Source organism: Macrobrachium nipponense, chromosome 3, assembly GCF_015104395.2.
Source record: "Macrobrachium nipponense isolate FS-2020 chromosome 3, ASM1510439v2, whole genome shotgun sequence".
Lineage (NCBI taxonomy): Eukaryota > Metazoa > Arthropoda > Malacostraca > Decapoda > Palaemonidae > Macrobrachium > Macrobrachium nipponense.
The window spans coordinates 53,568,156-53,587,953 of record NC_087202.1 but is presented as its reverse complement, the minus strand read 5'-3'; the positions used below and the strand labels follow the sequence as shown (position 1 = coordinate 53,587,953).

The following is a 19,798-nucleotide window of genomic DNA, read 5'->3' as shown; positions in this document are numbered from 1 at the left end:
AATAATTCAACTAAACATGATAACCAAATCTGTCGCTTATCTATCAGTGGAAGTTGATAATATGCAAGAACATCATTTTGTAGTAATTTCACTTTGGTAAAAAATCAGTTAATCATACGGTCTCTACCTTCACCAGATACGATGAGCAAAATAACGACACTGAGTCGAGGGGCGATCATGTTGCGTGAAATTCTTAGTCAGGGGACAGGTTCACTTCTACGATATGGGATTGCTAACTATGATATAATAGATGGCAGGTTCACCAGCGAGAAATATCTAGAAATAATGGAGGAGGTGATGTTTCCAAAAGCACGTCCAACTGTCCTCCTTGACCCAGAGCATATTAATATACTTGACAACTATTGTAAAACGGTGGTTTGAAGAACAGAGAGATATCGATGTTGGCTTCCCCTACCCAGCGGAAAACCAGTGGGAATGCATTATGAATGCCTGGGATTCGCAAGAAGAACGAACATCATTGCAGCTTATGTAACATGCTACAACGGAGTAGAAAATACTGCGAAGGTCTGAAATTGTTGACATCCATGTTCCACCTGCACCCAACAGGCTTCAGAGTGTAACTGACAATCTCGATGGCAAGTACTGATTTGTATAGTTATTTCCCCTTGGTTTTGAATACTTTCTTTTTGTCCACTGACGTATAAATGGCATTTCCATGGATATATCTTGTTCTTGCATTATTACATACTAGCTGACCAACCCAGTGCTGCCTGAGAAAGTTCTGAATGACAACTAATAAGCTTTCTCTCGCCTCCCAAATCCTCTCTGCCCTCTCTCACTTCCTCTCCCTCTTACCCTCTCTCTCTCTTTCCTGTTAAGCTAGTTGCTTTAGTTACATTGCCCAGCATTTTTTATATTTCATAGTTCAACACTTCTCACCCACCATTCCTATTGGGGCTGAACTTGGACTTAAAAGGGCATCTGGGGTGTCTATTCAATTCAGTGACATTGAAAAATATAAATAAGATATTAATGTGTGTGATTTTCTGTTATTTTTACAAGTTATTCCCTTTCTACCCCATTCCTACCAGGGCTGAAGTTGGACTTGAAGACATTGGGAGTGTCACTATTCATCTTGACAACCTCAAACACTATGGATTAGGCACAAATATCTGTTGTTTTCAGTTATTGCTACATGTTACCCCTTTCCCTGCCCTTCGTATTGTGGCTGATCTTGGACTTAAAGGGCATCAGGAGTGTCACTATTCATCTCAGCGACCTCAAAAACTATGGATTACACACTAATATGAGTCACCTTAAGTTATATTTACATGTCACCCCTTCCCCGCCACTTCTCACCACCCCTTCCTATCAGGTCTGAACTTGGACTTGCAAGACATTGGGACAGTCACACAAATATCTGTCGCTTTCAGGTGTTTTTACATTTCACCCCATTCCTACCCCACCTCATTTATGGGGGCTGAACATGGACTTGAAGGGCATTGGGTGAGTCACTATTCATTTCATCAACCTCCAAACCTGTGGGTTAGACACTAATATCTGTCATTTTCAGTTATTTTCACATTTCAACCCTTTCCCACCCATTTCCCATACACTCCCTTTGGTGCCATTGATGTCTTACCCAGATAGTATTCTTTCCCAGATCGTAAGTCATATGTATACCAAGTAAGGTTGAAATTGCTCAATGCATTTCAAAGTGTAAGTGGCACAGACACACATGAATACATACATCCATTTATACACATACTAGCTGACCAACCTGGCGCTGCCCACAAAAACTCTGAATGACAAACGTTAAACTCTTTCTCTCTCTCTCTCCTTCTAAACCCCTCTACTCTCTCTCTCTCTCTCTCTCTCTTTCCTGTTAAGATAGTTGCTTCAGTTACATTGCCCAGCATTTTTGAAATTTTATATTTCCCCACATCTCCTCCCCATTCCTATTGGGGCTGAACAGAGACTTGAAGGGTATCGGGAGTGTTTCTGTTCATCCCAGCTACCTCAATAAGTATGGATTAGACACTAATATCCATAATCTTTTACATTTTATTTTTCACTCCTTCTCATCCCTCTTTCAAAACAGGGCTGAACTTAGACTTAAAGGGTTTTGGGAGTGCCACCATACATCTTAGAGACCTAAAAGCTATTGATTAGACACTAATAAATATCTGTAGTTCTCGGTTATTTTTAGGTTTAGGGTGGTGGACGGATTGATCCTATAGTTAAACAATATTACGCGCCGTCGATTTGGAAAGAATCGGGCAGGAAAGAGGTGTCAATACTTTTATAGCCCATAAATTCTCTTATGGCAATTTTTATACTGACTAAGATCAAGTGTGGGAGTCTCAGGACTTCAGTAGTGCTTGTGACTTGAAGGGAGAATGTTCTGCGTCTCTCTCTCACATGATGTCTTTCTGAAAATTTGCTTGTAAATATACCAAGGTATTGCTGTTGTTTTTTGTTCTGGTCTTTTATGATAGTATGGTGGTTATAAATGTAATTTTACAAAGAAAATAGCAAAGAAACATCACAATAAACATATAAAAGTAAAAAAAGTTACTGAATCTTCGTTCTTGGTAAATTTACGTAAATATTCTTCAGCAAATGTGCTAAGAATTTGTTACTGCTTTTATTTCCTATCTGTTTTGATATTGTGTGAGCAGTAATTATAATTTTACAAAATAAAATAAATATATTGATTCAACTAAACATATATAAGTTGGTAAAATTTACAATTCACTTGTAAAAGAGGTGCCACAAGGGGTTGTAAATAGTAATTTTCAACTTCTTGTGTAAGGTAGGGAAAATCTTTTAGAATTTTTCTTTCCCTCACCATGTACATTTGCATATCTTCCTCTTTCCATTGATGTGTTTTTTTGTAAATTGGCCGATCTCAAAGTTTCGGCCTGAGGAGCTGTATATTGATATATTTACCAGTCCAGTAAGGGTTAAATGACATTGGGAGTATCACTATTCATCTCAGCAACCTTAACAACTATAAATTAGACGCTATAATCTGTTGTTTTAGTTTATTTTTAGGTCATCCCATTCCCACTCCCTTCTTAATGGGGCTGAACTTGGACTTGAAGGCATTAGGAGTGTCAGTATCCATCTCAGAAACTTCAAAAACTATGGATTAGACACTAATATCTGTCATTTTTAAAAACTTTACATGACACCTACACCCCTGAAAAACTATGGATTAGACACTAACATCTGTCATTTTCGGTTATTTTTACGTCACCTCCTTCCCACCACTTTCTACCACCCTCTCTATTGGGGTTGACCTTGGGCTTGAAGGGTATTGAGAGTGTCACTATTCAACTCAGCAGCCTTGAAAACTATGGCTTAGACTGTCTAATCCATGGTTTTCAAGGTTGAGATAAATAGTGACACTCCTAATACCCTTCAAGCCCAAGTCTAATCCAGAGTTTCCAAGGTTTCTGAGATGAATAGTAACACTTCTGATGGCCTTCAACTCCAAGTTCAGCCCTAATAAGGATGGGGGTGAAAAAGGGTGGGAAGGGGATGACATGCAGAAATAACCAAAATCCAAACAATGGATTTTAGTGTCTAATCCATAATTTTCGAAGCTGCTGAGATGAACAGTGATGCTCCTGGTGCTCTTTAATTCCTTGTTCAGCCCCGATTGGAAAAGGGGGGGCCGGGGTGAGAAGGGTTGGGAAGGGGTTGACATGTAAAAAACTGATAATGGCAGCTTTTAGTGTTTAATCCATAGTTTTTCAGGTCACTGAGATGAGTAGTGACACTTCTGATGCCCTTTAAGTCCAAGTTTAGTCCCAATAGGAAGGGTGTGGGAAGTTGGTGTCATGTAAAAATAACCAAAAATGACACATATTAGTGTTTAAACCATAGCTTTTGAGGTTGCTGAGATAAATACTGACACTTGTTATTTTTACATCACTCCCTCCTCCCCCTTCATTATTGGGGCTTGAACTAATATTAATATATTATAATATATATATATATATATATATATATATATATGATATATATATATATATATATATAATATATATATATATATATATATAATTTATATATATATATATATATATATATATATACGTATATACACATATGTATATATATATATATATATAATATATATATATATATATATATATATATATATATATATATACACCAGCTGACCAACCTGGTACTGCCCAGGAAAACTCTGCATGATAACTGATAAACTCTCTCTCTCTCTCTCTCTCCTCCCAAACCCCCTCTACACTCACTCTCTCTCTCTCTTTCTATCACTGTCTCCGTTTCCTGTTAAGATGATTGCTTCACTTACATTGCCCAGCATTTTTGACATTTTATATTTCACCACTTCTCAACCCCCATTCCTATTGGCGCTGAACTTGGACTTGAAGGGTATCGGGAGTGTTTCTCTTCATCCCAGCGACCTCAAGAGATATGGATTGGGCACTGATAGCCGTCATTTATGACGTTTTATTTTTTACCTCTTTCCATGGCCCTATTCCTATATATATATTATATATATATATATATATATATATATATATATATATATATATATATATAGCACTTGTCCATGCGACACTTTCCAAAATCTTTTTGATCCATGATTTTGGCACCATGCATTTCAACGCTGAAAGATGATTTCGGACCCACGTCCTTCCAGCGACTAAGCGCATTACGGCTATGAAAATAACCAGACCATAATGATCGCCTGCGAGAAAAGGGAGAAGTGGAAAATCCTCACGCAAAGAGCGAGATATCTGATACCATCGGTGATTTATACATCCCATGCATGATATATCAATGGCCAGAGAAGATATCTTAATGTGTTATTTGTGGCAGCCTTGCCGAGACTGATTGGCAGGTGGCAGTGTGAAAAAGGCATGATTTACTGCGATATACATTGCTCTTGATAAATGGCTTTTGGGGAACCTCGCCTCCTCCTTTGGGAAACTTATTGCGGAGTGCAGTGATTTCTATTGGTATTCGTTCTGGCCTAATTTAAGTTATCAGCAAAGTTACTCCAGGAAATAAGTTATAGATACTTTTAGATACAATTAATGTAGACTGTAGAAACCTAGGCTGCCATAAACCTCGGCAGTCATAAAGCTATTTCATATTTTTTTTCTAGGTTCTTCATACATGTAATGATTCTCCATATTACCAAGAACTAGGTGTAATTAGTCGGGCATCTCATGTTTTTCTCTGAAATGAGTTAATAATAATTTAGGCGCAATTATTATAATTTTTTCTTTCCCAGTTACTTTAGGCAGGGGTTATATTCCTGAAAGGGCTTAGGAAACTATGTGAAATAATTCCTATTCTATTATGTCAGGCTATTCCAATATCTGTTGCATTTCGAAGTAATCTTACTTTTCTGATACCTGTTCTCGTATGTGTAAGTTCTAACTCTACTCGGCGAATGTGCCTAACTACAGCCAGCAGCTAAAGAAAACAAAAAAACGAATAGCTTTTTGCAAAGTCGACGGATAAAACTGAATCAGTTAATGACAAAGGAAGAAGTTACAGGAGTCCACGAGTCTTCAATCACAAAAGTGCTAATGTCTCGCAATACACTGCTACAATAAAACAGAAATTATTCATATTTCTCATTATTCTTCCACCCCAATTTCTGTAGAGTCCTTCCATTCCCATCTTCTTTTACAATAACTTGCTGGAACAACAGGAATGGCCATCATTTGCATGGTGAACGAATTTTTGATACAATTTTGATATGCCCTTTAATCATATGTAATATTAATGTTCGGGCTGGTTACTGTGAAGAGATGAGACCATACATATTATTTCTCGGCAATTTAAGATTTACAAGACATTTAAGGGTTTATATATATAGACGGGCAAATACAGATCGATCGATGGCTAGATAAATATACAAACTTTATCAATATTCATTAGTGTGAATTACAAAAGATAAATTCAAGAAAAAAATAAGTTAATAAACAGCATTTAGACAGCGCAACAATTATTATCATAAAATCTATTACGTATAAAAAAGTGCTTTTAATTACATACATTAAGCATCACCAACTAGAATAGTGTTATTCAAAACTGTAAATTTGAAACACTAAACAGTATTTAACATTAAAAGCAATTAAAATACTTACAATTAAAATTTATATCCTGATACACTAACAAGAGGCATGACTACGTATTTGCGCCATGCATATACTATCTAACTTCATCGCCGTCTGCAGAAGATATATATATATATATATATATATATATATATATATATATATATATATATATATAAAGATATATAATCTTCAGGGTTTTGAATGTGAAACTTAATGAATCTCCGTCATAATTATAGCTTTGTCGGAAAAAAAATCACATAAACTGCTTCGAGCTATCTCTGCATAACGGAATTGCATTGACCTTTTTTGTCTAAGCAAATTTTTTCCACAAAATAAGTTTCATCATTACCACTAATACTACTACAACAAATAATACCATTTACATTAAAAGGTAGTCATCGTCACCATACACACCATCGCAACATCATCATCATCATCATCATCATCATTATATTATTATTATTATTATTATTATTATTATTATTATTATTATTATTATTATTATTAATCATCTACCTCTTCCTCACCTCTCAGAAATGATAAGCATCATTCCCAGAAAAAATTCCTGGGTAACCTTACCAAATATGAAGGTAATCCTCCGAGCGGTTTACGAGCACTGATGCGTAACATACAAAGAGAGAGAGAGAGAGAGAGACGAGAGAGAGAGAGAGAGAGAGAGAGAGAGACTACATCGCTCCGTCAATGCAACAGAGAATTCAAGACGCACTGTATTTCACAGGGTACAGATATACAATAATCAGACGAAATAACGAAATAAAGAAAAATATTCTTTCTATAAACAACATGGGCTACACAAACGAAATAAAACTACAAACACCGCACAGACACACACACACCATACATTACTATATATATATATATATATACTATATATATACTATATATATATTATATATATATATATATATATATATATATTCCAAAGGGATTGTTGAAATGAATCACATTCCCATTATATATAACATATATATATATATACCTATATATATATATTATATATATATATATATATATTATATATATATATATATTAAATATATATATACCTAGGGTATTATAATTATATTAAATATATATCCTATATTATATATATATATATATATATACATAGTCACATCCCATTGTATGAGCAGAACGGTGACGATAGAGAGTGGTAGAATTATCGGGAAATAACATAACTACGTATTGCTGGGGGAAAAAAAGATAACAGAAGGGCTGATAGCGAAAGAGCATTGCGGGTTTAAACAAAAGATGCTGTGTGAACAGGTGCGTCATATAACAGTTATATCAGAAGTCTAGAGCGAATGAAAATTCCGTTTGTGGCTAACCTGGACCCATAAAACGTCTATAATAAAGCTGTTGGAGATGTAATGTGGAGGGCGTTGAGGATGAATGATGTGGCGTGTAATTTGTTGAGTGGTGAGATTTTTTTTTTTTTTTTTTTGCTTAACTTTTTAATATCTTTGTGGATGGAATGACGAGAGCGGTCAGTGAGCGAAAGGACGTAGGTGCAGGTTTGTCAGATACGAAAAGTGGTTACGAATGGACTGTGGAGTGACTGATCCTATGGGAGATTCACATTAACCGTGCATTTGATGTCTAGGCCACTCCCTTACGACGCTCCTGATACGTCTTTCAAAAGTATCCCTCAGGAGAAGTGGAAAATACATCCTGCCTATGTGAACTCTCTCGAGAGACTGAGAGTTTCCAGCCTTGTGATTGACTTATCGACAGCCGATCAGGAGCGTCGTAAGGGACTGGCCTAGACATCAAATGCACGGATGCAGTGAATCTACTATAGTAGCTGACACAGAAGGTTTTGAATTGGAGAGTAGTGCATACGGTAAAATGAAGGTTAGGGTGTATGGAATGATTATCAAAGCCTTCTTTAAGGAGGTGAAGTGCCGATGTTCAGTGCTAATATCAGGAAAAAGGGTGAAAGAATTTTAGATGAATAATTTGCACAGTATAGGTGCAGAAAGTAAGGCTAATGGTGAAATACTGAGATAGGATCGAGAACTGGGAGAAAAGTTAGTACAGTTGAAAAGATGATCATCGTTTTGTTGAGACTTGGTAATTGGACAGAATGTAGTACACTGACAGGTTGGTGATATCGGTTTAAATGGATTTACAATAGGAAGAAAAAGTGAATGAGAGATGCTAAGTGAACTGCGTGGTGGAGGTATTGGAATGGTAGGACCTTATTCACTAGGAACTGATAACCTGATGTTAGGGATACCAGTGGTACAGTGCGTGCAGCTCGGAGGTTGTGTACAACTTCTGAGCCTTGGGCTGTACATCCTTGACTCACCGGTTAACGAAAAAACAAAGGAGTGACCGCTGTATTTACAAGCAAGGACATTGAAATGAACATTTGCAAGTGTAGCTGCCCCACGTGATTTACTAAAAAAATAATAAAATAAAATAAAATAAAAAAAACATCTCGGAATCTCCAGCTGCCCAAAAAATAAACAAAGAGAAAAATGTTTCAAGTAAATTTACGTTGTTCATGCTACTACAATCTCAAATAATCTCCAAAATATCTACAGTACCACAGAAATCAAGGTGCCATCTCCCAATCCCTTTATGATGATCTTCCCGTGGGACAGTTTACCCAAGGTACAGATAGTGAGGTTGCTTAAAATTCTAAACTGGACCTAAAGATCAGCATGTAGATATTAATACCTATTTCTTCCCGTTTCCACGTTAAATATACACTATCAAATGGCTACATCAACCAAGAAAAACAAAGGTAACAACAGGGAGATAAAACAAAGTCATTGTTCCAACAATACTAAAGAAGACCAAGAAGAAAATGTTGACAGCAATGAGGAATCTCTCTGTCTCTATCTTGAGCTGCTTTGACGATGACTCTATGTGAGATAGAGAGAAAATGGTTATGTACAGTTTACCGACCTGACTTAGAATTTATGCACAGATTACATCCTACTTATCCGTCCACGTGTCATAGTACACCCTTCAACATTCATACATATATAAAGTACTCACTGGAGATGCTTTAATGGAGTTTACAACATTCCTGTAATCGTTGATGCCCAAGTAGGGAGGACATGTAAACCAGGACGGGGTAAAAATGTGGCTGTAAATTTAATGAAGATAGGTAAGCTTGGCAAGCAGGATACGAGAATAACATATAAGTATAAGGCGATGACGATGGTAAAAAAACATTGTTACTTCCATTTGTATACATTATATATAGACATTATAATAAATTATCACATATATACACCATACATACGCACAACACACATACCTACGCACACACACATCCTATATATAATCATGATATAATATTAATACTATATAGATATATAATATATATATTATATATATATAAAGAAATTATAACATACATATATGTGTGTGTGTGTGTGTGTACTGCATGCGCAAAATGACCAGAATCTAGTAAACGTTGATTTTATGATCCTCATATATATATATATATATATATATATATATATATATATATATATATATATATGTTATATATATATTATATATATATATATATATATATATATATATATAGTGCACGTGTATGTGTGAACATGTGTGTGTAGTATGTATGTGCCTGTATTTTATTAAAACAAATATACAATATATACACGCATTAACAACGCAAATATACGTGTGTTAGCACACGCTCACACACACACTTCCGTCGAGTGCATGCAGTGATAAACAAGAGGTAACCTTGACAACGATGCCAACCCTCTTTAGCTGAACGCGCGCGCCGCAGTATACGCGAGAGACGAGATAAGCTGTTGAAGGAGAATTTTAAAAGCGCCGACATTTCTTATATGGAAGTTAACAGTGAGTCATGGATTATAAATGAGGAGACTTGATAGCAGATTCAACCTCTCTCCCTCTCTGTTTCTTATATTATGAGCGCAACGTTTTTCTTTTTTTTAATATTTCCTACATATAAAGTATAAGACGTGGCCATTTTAACACATATAGTTATGAATGTATTTAGGTAGGTAGGTATGTATACATATAGATATGTGGGTATGTATGCATGCATGCATGTATGTATCCCAGAGAAGGAAGTATTATACGGAAATAATTTGGAAAAATAAAATACTTGAGTGTAAAGTAAACTTCCACTTTAAACCCGTAAAACCGAAGCATCACCAGCTCCCTCATGCCAAGCAACGCTATTCTCTTCCATCTCGCATCGAGTTCATTTCTCTCCAACATGCGATGCAGTGCAGTCTTATATGCAGTTACTTCTGATACGATTCAAACTCTGTTCAAGACTGAACGATTTCTATCATGGATCAAATCCTCTTTTTAATCTGTTCATGCACGCATTTCATTTCTTTCCTGAATTCCGTTCCCTTTTCGCTTGCATTCGCTACCGAATTTCTTGGATATTAAGGCTCTGACTTCCACTACCAGTTCAACATACAATTAATTTCTACCTTACATACGAGCCAATTTCACCTTATATCCAGTTAACTTTTATCTAGCATGGCCTTAGCAATATCATCACAGAGAACCGGAGGGCAAACACCCTCTGGAATCACCCACTTCAAAGAGAAAAGACGTTATAATATATATATATATATATTATATATATATATTAATATATATGTAATATATATATATTATATATATGTATACATGTAATATATATAATATATATATCATATATATATATATATCTCACCTATGTATTATATTATATATATATATATACAAATATATATAAAACTATATATACCATATATTATATATATATTATAATATATACTATATATATATATTACCTATGTATATATATATATATAATAATATATATAATATATATACCATGTATATATATATATATATATATAATAATATATATATACATCTATGATATATAATTATATATATTATATAAAAATTATATTTATTATGACACCTAAATATGAATAACTTGATCACGAAGTATATAAAACGTGATGCTATGTATAAATAAAGGTTTTTTTGCCACGAAGGAAAAAATGAAAAACGAGTTGGCCGAGTACTTTCGGTCCTATTCGGACCCTTTACTGAGGCACCGAAAGTACTCGGCCAACTCGTTTTTTCATTTTTTCCTTCGTGGCAAAAAACCTTTATTTATATATATGTATATACATGTATGTATATATATATATATATACTTATTATATTATATATATATTATATATATACCATATTATATATATATATATATATATATATATAATAATATATAGTTATATGTATAATATACACGCATATGAGTGTGTGTACTTTATATTCACCCTCAGATTCCGTTCCAGGAGTGGAAATCAAAAAGGGAAATAAGAGGGTCTGCTTCTTGTGTAACTAGTCAAAATGATACTACGAGATATTAACATTTCGATTTTGCAACGATTCATTAGTAACGGTTTAATTTCTGAGCCATGAGCTGAGTAAATGACATAGCCCTATTCTTTCCCTTGAAAGGACTTGCTACTTCTGTCCATTCTAAAAAGAAATATCAAATGATTTTTCCACTTTGCTTTGTCTTAAAAGGCAGCAAAACTGCTACACCCTTCGTACCGAAACAGAAGCCAAACCATTTATTTACGTGCAGGTCTTTCGATGAAGTCTGATGGATAAAACAGAAACAAACAAAAAAAATTACCGAACTGACAACAACCACAACAATAATGGTAAAAATTCTACAGTGAAGGGTTATCTAATTAATTAAATTAACCCCACACTGATTCATTCACCCGCTAATCCGGAAAAGGCTCTGACCGTCATCTAGCCAAAATATGAATAAACCTTCTTAAGAGGAATATGTACAGTTGAAACGCCACCAGTGCTTTGCTATGTTCAGTTGTTGCAGGCTCACAGTGAATGGCATTTAAGGTATAGTTGAGTAAGATCATCTGGAAATTCGAAGGCAGAAACCTGTGAATACTTGACATCCGAGAGGTTCAACCTTTTAAGTAATGTGTTAGGAAATACGTATATTTAATCAATAAAAGAAAGTGATCATATCTCACTATGTAAATCTAAAAGAGACCCAATTCCCAGTCACTCTCAATTCTCAGTCAATCCTTCCGGTCTTCTTGCAGCATCTGAAAATTTATGTGTAAACTTGCATGCAATGTGCTTGATGCCCACTCTATCAGAATTCAACCATCTCTCTCTCGCTCTTTCTCTCCCTCCCCAATTAATATTCTCCCCCCATCCTCTTCCTTCATGATATGCTGAAGCCGTGGGTCAAACCGGGCTCTGAGGCGGCGTGTACAAAGCATAGAAATCAGGGAGTTATTATTGAGGGATGACAGCCACGCATATTGACGCATCACTGCCTTTTGTTACGAACATAACAAGATTAGGGGCTCAATAAAGAGGATCAACGGGGGCATTTGGCGGTGGGGGGATATTATCAACAGAGGGAGACAGGAGAGAACCAAGAAAAATCGAAAGAAATTCTAAACCAACAACTTACACCAAGAAAAGCTACCTAATCAACAATGATAGGAAGAGTAGTAACTAAACAAACACATCCACCGTTTATGACGGGGATGGACGATTTGTAAAATCATATCAAATTCAGGATGAGATCGCTGATATTGTCTAAATACCAAACATCAGGATTATGAAATCAACTTGACGAGATTCTAATCAGCTTGCGCAGGCAGTACATACACATACAGTAGATATAAATATATAAATACGTACGTATATATATATATATATATATATATATATATATATATATATATATGTATATATATATATATATATATATATATATAAATAATTACGTAAATTGAACGCTAATATGCGAACACGTGTATTACATAAGCGGATAAAACGTTGTTGCACATGTGTGTATGCATTATGGGTATACACAAGCTTGCACACATACCCTCACTAAGACTATTCACGCGTTTGCAGGTGGGTGCACCCTCAGATTTAATTATGAGGCCCGTGACGCTGTGCAGACCCTCAATTAAACATTAGGTATTTCTAATGAACACTTAAAATAAAAGTTGCGCGGGCGTGGTGCAGAATAGGTAGCCACTTGACAATCTCCTCCAGGGTCTGATGAATAGGGTAAATAAAGATCTTTATGAATGGACAAATGAAGACCCTAATGAATAGGAAATTTTGCTTTTATACATTAAAACGCCTTATTGAGATGTAGCAATTTGCATTTGCTTTGGTTGATCTAACACTTCATGAAGAAAAAAACGAAGCAAGAGGTTTTACATATGAAAAAAAGTATGTATAAGTTACACATCCATACCTACATATATATTGAGCAGTGCATATACGTATTTATTTTATATTTAAAAGATTGCAGTGCTATCTCTTAATATATATATATTATATATATGTATGTATATATATATATATATATATATATATATATATATATATATATATATGTGTGTGTGTGTGTGTGTGTGTGTGTGTACAACCGACGTAACTGAGAATGAAAGAGTAGATGATGTGATAGAAATAATGAAATGACAACTAACAACAAAAAACACCAATTAAAATAAATAAATAAGATAAATAAACCATGAAAAGCCTCGTGTCAGCTTGCTCAACAAATAGCTATTGCACCAAGCTGAAACTCTCCAGTTCCAATCAATGAAAGGCAGGATTACGAAGATCATTCCAGAAGTTGGTCGCAAAAGGAATAACACTTCCGGTAACCTGTGTTGCACTGGGCCTCACAAACGGAAAGAAAAGTCTGCAAAATGACCTGCAGATCTAGTACAACGTGCTGGATGGCATAGCCTAGGGCCTAGGAAGATCTGAACGGCAAGGATAATCAGAATTTCTAAAAATTTCATACAGCATTCACAAAGAGCTAAATGAACGATGGCGACAGAGATTAATATTGAGAAAAGGGGTAAGAACTAAACAGAACTTAAGGTTTTGTCCGACAGTTTATGAAGCGAGTCAGTTGCCGAAGACTAAACAAGGAACAGTATTCAAAAAGCGGAAGAGTAAAATCATTAAAGTAATGTGTGCACATTTAGCTACATATATTAAACACTATATACATACATATATATATATATATATATATATATATATATATATGTGTGTGTGTGTGTGTGTGTGTGTATGCATTAAGCTACAAACGCCCTTTAATATCCAATTCGCTCTACCTCGGAATTAATATATTTTCATAGATGTTAACCAAATGGAATTTTTTAGTTGTTAATAATTTCGTCCTATCGTGGGTTCGAACCAGCGCACAGAGGAGAATTCAGGACTTCAGTGACGTCTTTACCGACTCGGTAAATTCGTCACTAATTTTCTCTTTTGTGCGCTGGTTCGAATCCACGAGAGGACGAAATTATTAACAACTAAAGAATTCCCCTTCGGTTAGCATATATGAAAATATATCAATTCCGAGGCAGAGCGAATTGGATATTAAATGACATTGGTAGCTTGATGCATATATGTATATTTATTTATATAGTATATATATATATATATATATATATATATATATATACATATATATGGGTTCGCACAAGAAAGGAGACAACTCACTGATCATTTTCACATCCATACTTATTTTGCTGAATTAAGTATGAGCCCCTGTAAAAAAAAATTTCAAAAAATTATATACTTCATATGCATACAACACGTCTCACTCTGTAGCATGCGCTGCACAGGCACCAGTATATTGCACATGGTCACTTCAAGGATATCATATCCCTTCCTTTCAAATACGTCCTTCACACAATCTCTCCAGCACTTTTCATGTATTTCTTTCCTCCTTACTCCTAACACTACTAAATTACTTACATTTTTCACAAACCTATCGCCTTCCACTATTTCTACATGATCAACACTGCTGAGGAACACTCCAGTCCATTCTATAATCTATGCCACAAACTTGCACCTCCATCTCCTGCTCTTTCTCTGACTTCTCACCTCCATCTATTCAAAAAGATATTAAAATGAAGGATACATAACATCTAACACAAGCTTTTCGGAGGTGAATATAGTACATCTCTTTGCTTTTGTTTTCAAACTATACACATGCTTTTCATAGCAGTCTATTGTTTCCCAAGCTTTCTTCCTTGAAAAGACCCACACGCTTCTTCACCTATCAGTCCTTCTATCACGTCACTCTTTTCCAATCAGAATCATAAAATACACTTTCCTTGGTATACTAAGTAAAGTAACGTAAAATTCTTCTAATCACTTCTTCCACCTTTACCCTTATGCAAGGGAACAACTATTCCCCTCTCACATTCTTCTGCATCCAGAGATACCCTCCACACCCTGGTCAGCCAAAGAATCCCACTTTCACGACTGCACATCAATATCTCACTTGTAGTCCCTTCACAACTCCTGATATCCTTCCTTCCTTATGTCCTCAATAGCTACTTCCAAAGAATTCGTAACTCACATTAACCCCCTCTGAGCTTGAGTCGCTCACCACTACCTCTTTGTCTTCCATATTCAACTAAAACTCAGAATGCTTAATTCATTCACTCATACAATACAGCATTTATTTCAGACAGCAACTCTTTTATTTCAATCTTTTGTTCTGGGATGCATTTTCTTCTCTGTAAACAACTTTCCATTCTCACTAAAGTATTTGCTTACCTCTTACCAATTTTTTTCTAAGGCTTTTCCCTTTCGTGGTCCTGTAGTTAGGCCACTTGCCTTACTACCAAAAAGGGGCTGATTGACGACTAATCCATAAGGATACTTTCCGTTAAAATCCAATGAGGTTCTGTAGACCTTCAAAATACATACAACGTGATACGTGAAGGATTATTATTCTGAATTCTTGACCATTACTGAGACGTCTGAACGATTATTATTAAGAAGAGACATGGGAGATAGTTGAATCTTGAAAGGGGTAAGCCATAAAAACCTTTCTTTGCACCGATCTACGATACCATTAAGATCTACACCTATAATTCTTCACAAATATATGAAATTCTGAGGCAAGCTTAAGATGAAAGCTGATCAGAGTTGGATGATGAATCATTGTAAAGTAAGAAATTATCTTCTAAACGTTCATGAAATGAGAGATGAAGGAGAATCTGGGAAAAGACCAATATGAGAAAGATGAAAGGATAATAAACCGAACTAATTTTAGAGGGCCATGGCATGAAAAAGTGAAGGTGAAAGTTAGCATCGTCAATTACAACAACAACAAGTCTCATAAACAAAATCGTACTTAATTTACAGAGAGAAGTTCAAGCAATGAGCTTGACTCGCCTAGTCTATAATCAGACTTTTTCAGATCACTGAAAATTTAAAGGGCAAAGATATAACGTCATTTTGGGAATCCCTTGACAGAGTCGATGATCAATCAAACGCGAGGACTTCAGTATATCGATCTTTCAGAATGAAAAACAAATAAATTAAATCAGAAAAGTGCAACAAACAGCAATATGGTTAATGAGACTTATTAAATTCACATAGTCTAGGAAACAATAGAAATTTGCTTATCCAAATATCTAAAACAGTGACGCGAAATCTAAATGGCGGCACAGATGAGACAAAGAGAACAGCTTCGTAACTTCGTAACCATTCTTTACACTTCGGATGGCCCTAAGACCTGCTTAAGCTTGTACATCTGATTTAGATTTATGTTCACTATCACAATTACTATTCCTCTCCATAGCTAAATTTTGACTTTTTATGCCTTCATCCACAAATATTGAAAGGCAGTGTTTGTTACACACCTGTCCTGTTGTGTATGCTGCTCTGCTGCTGCCATATAGGCTCTCAGTACCACTAAATTTCGTTTCTTTTTGAGAATTATATTGCCGTCAAAGATGCTGTTATCGTTATCAAAAATATATATTACCGAATGATACATATATTGGATGTATGAGGGCTAGTGAGAAAATTCTATTCACCAGAAGTGAGTGAAGTGTGGATGTTGAAGGCAAATGGAAAAAGAAATTGCTGCAGTTGAGATGAACTGTCTGCACAGTGTATGGGGCATACTGAAAGGCGAGAAATTTAGAGTGGACCTGAATCCTTTAATCCGGTAAGTGCTGCTGAAAATGAAGAACGACAGGAGGGTGAAGAGTGAATAATCTCGATGGGCTAGAAGGGAGCTGAGGAGAGCTAGAAAAGGGGTCTGGGAAAGATATTAATAGCCTTATAATCAAGGAAGCACAGTTTTGTGTGTGCGCGTGTATTAAAAAGAATGGAGGTAGTATGTGTCACTGGGTTCAATGTATTCCTGATGAGCCTTCTCTGTCGGTGTATGAAGCAACTAAAGCTATGTAAGTATACTGCACAGGAGGTTAACCAATACTTTAGCAGTTCTAGCGTGAGGGTTATATATATATATATTATATATATATATATATATATATATATATATATATATATATGCACACAATTATACATACATATAAGTACAATGTGTGTGTGATATTCTTTAAATAGGGAGTGGCCAGGTGTTATCCTCCCAATCAGCAAGTATTTTGGCATGTAATTCACCACATAAGACTAAAGGTGCATGATGGGTTTTAACGGAACTTGTCCATACAATCCGTCTCCCTGGCAATTCGAAACTCAGGTCCTTCTACTGGTGAGGCAAGTACTATACCCAGTGGACCTCAGGTCACATTCTACGCATTTATTATATATATATATATAGATATAATATATATAATATATATATATATATATATATATATATATATTATATAATGTAAATATACACAAAAACATACGGCATCACAAGGCGTCGTCTAGCAGCATTTCATCTATTTATCTGGCAAATTTTCGAGGCGTAGCCACATCATCAGGCTGAAACATAAAAGTATTGAATAGTATAAAACTGACTCGACTAATTAGAAAATTATTCTTTAGACAATTATTTGGATGGATGGATTATGAAATTTAGGGACAAGCCCAAGCTAGACAATTATTTTCCTAACAAACTGTTTTATAAAACATTTAAATAAATTCCTTAATGATAAATTTATACCCAAAGTTAATTTCACTACTGTTCTTGAGAAATTATTTTATGCCAATTTTCCTTCCATTCAAAACAACAATGCCATCTTTCAAAAAATTATACAACTAATACAACAATATATATAATATATATATCTCAATGGAGCCATTCATAGACTCATACTTACATATGAAAAGGTATCACGAAGAAAAAGATTTACGAGATAGTTTTTCTTGGACAGATTGCTAACGATCGATTTCAAATTTTCAGTGGTGGATCAATTTTCCACAAAGATTTCGGGTCGTAAGCTATAGTTGCAAAACTACTACACTTTTAAATGGCAGAATGTTACGTATTTAAGGCTTCAGTTGAAAAAGTTAATGAATAAATACTTTTCAAAAGAAAATAAGACATACAGGTTTGGTTGCAGTTACTCTCACTAGGCCTAACATGTGCACCCAACAGCCATGTTTTGATTTTCTAAAGAAAATAAACAGAAATTAAACATCCCGCTGCTGTATTTAAACAAAATGGTTTCTTATTTCTGCAGTTCTCAAATTACACAACTAAAAAAAAATATATTCTTGTTGGTGACGAGTTCTTTTCGTTTCATTTTTTTACCAATTGTCTTGAATTTTCAATCAAGTAATCCTTTAAACCTATGAGTCTAGCTATTCCAAACCAAAAACACGGATACTATCTACCACCTTCACGTCCACGACTTCTCGAGAAATACTAGATGAAGTATCAGGTAACGTTTAAGCTGAATGCAACTTTGCAATCGTGTGCAGAATTACATACGCTAGTTACAAACGAGGCCATCATAGAAAACGTCATATTACATGACCAGCGTACCGTCTGCAGTGCACGATAAATCAGTCTTGGCACATTTAAGCAACATCTCGATTAAGTATTTAGATGTAGCCAGCTTGTGCTGGCACGGCCTCGTGCTCTACAGCAACCCGTAATCTCGGCCAAGACGGTAACTAGGCTAGCCTAAGGATAAATTCTTCCCTTTCCTGATCACAGTTTGAGCTCGGAATTTATGGCTTGATTTGTTATCTAAAGTGGTTGCGAAAATTGGTCATATATTTTCCAAAAACTACAGTCAATAGTGACTGATATTCACACCTCATATGGGCGTCTCGTTGAAAGAAACTAACCTATCCTGCAACAGCTAGCCTACCGGCCACACAGGAACATTGGATGTGACGTGCTGCCGCCCTATTTATATTATATTCAATTCATCCCTAAATAAATATCGTAGGCTATTTATTCTCACCTCTTTCGATTGTCTGCATGAGCTGTTGACAGAAACGGATAACTTCCCGACAAAATGAACATAAAACCACGATAAAACAATTATAGAAAATTAATAACGTCAAGACTAAACACATCAAACGTAGACTGGACCGTTTTCCTTAAAGATAAAGAAAAAACAAAAGTCATGCGGCTAGCGTCGAGCGATCGCTTGTAAACAAAGACGATGAGTGGTATAGAGTACGAAGGTGCGTGAAGTGCATTAGGGCTACAACGTTTTCGTCAATATCTGTTGTCCCCTCTACTATATCTATGGTTGCAAAGATATCCTAACCGTGGGCTGAGGATGAACACTCACTTGATACCCTACAGGGCCGCCATTTCACCAATGTGTTGAGGTAAGTTTACCCTCGTTTCCTAGTCAAAAGACTTTGTTACGATTATGTTTATATTTTGTAGAATATGATTTGTATTAATCATA

At 35.3% G+C, this 19,798-nt stretch overlaps 1 long non-coding RNA gene across 1 annotated transcript in view; it reads right to left on the bottom strand.

The window, feature by feature from the left end:
• LOC135222199 (uncharacterized) overlaps window positions 1-19,593 on the bottom strand; it is a 253,543-nt gene extending 233,950 nt beyond the window's left edge. Inside the window, exons 1-2 of the long non-coding RNA XR_010316203.1 lie at window positions 19,340-19,593; window positions 17,831-17,906 (exon numbers count right to left, since the gene is read on the bottom strand). This is a non-coding gene — a long non-coding RNA (uncharacterized LOC135222199). The remainder of the gene's footprint in view (window positions 1-17,830; window positions 17,907-19,339) is intronic.
• Window positions 19,594-19,798: the final 205 nt, after the last annotated feature.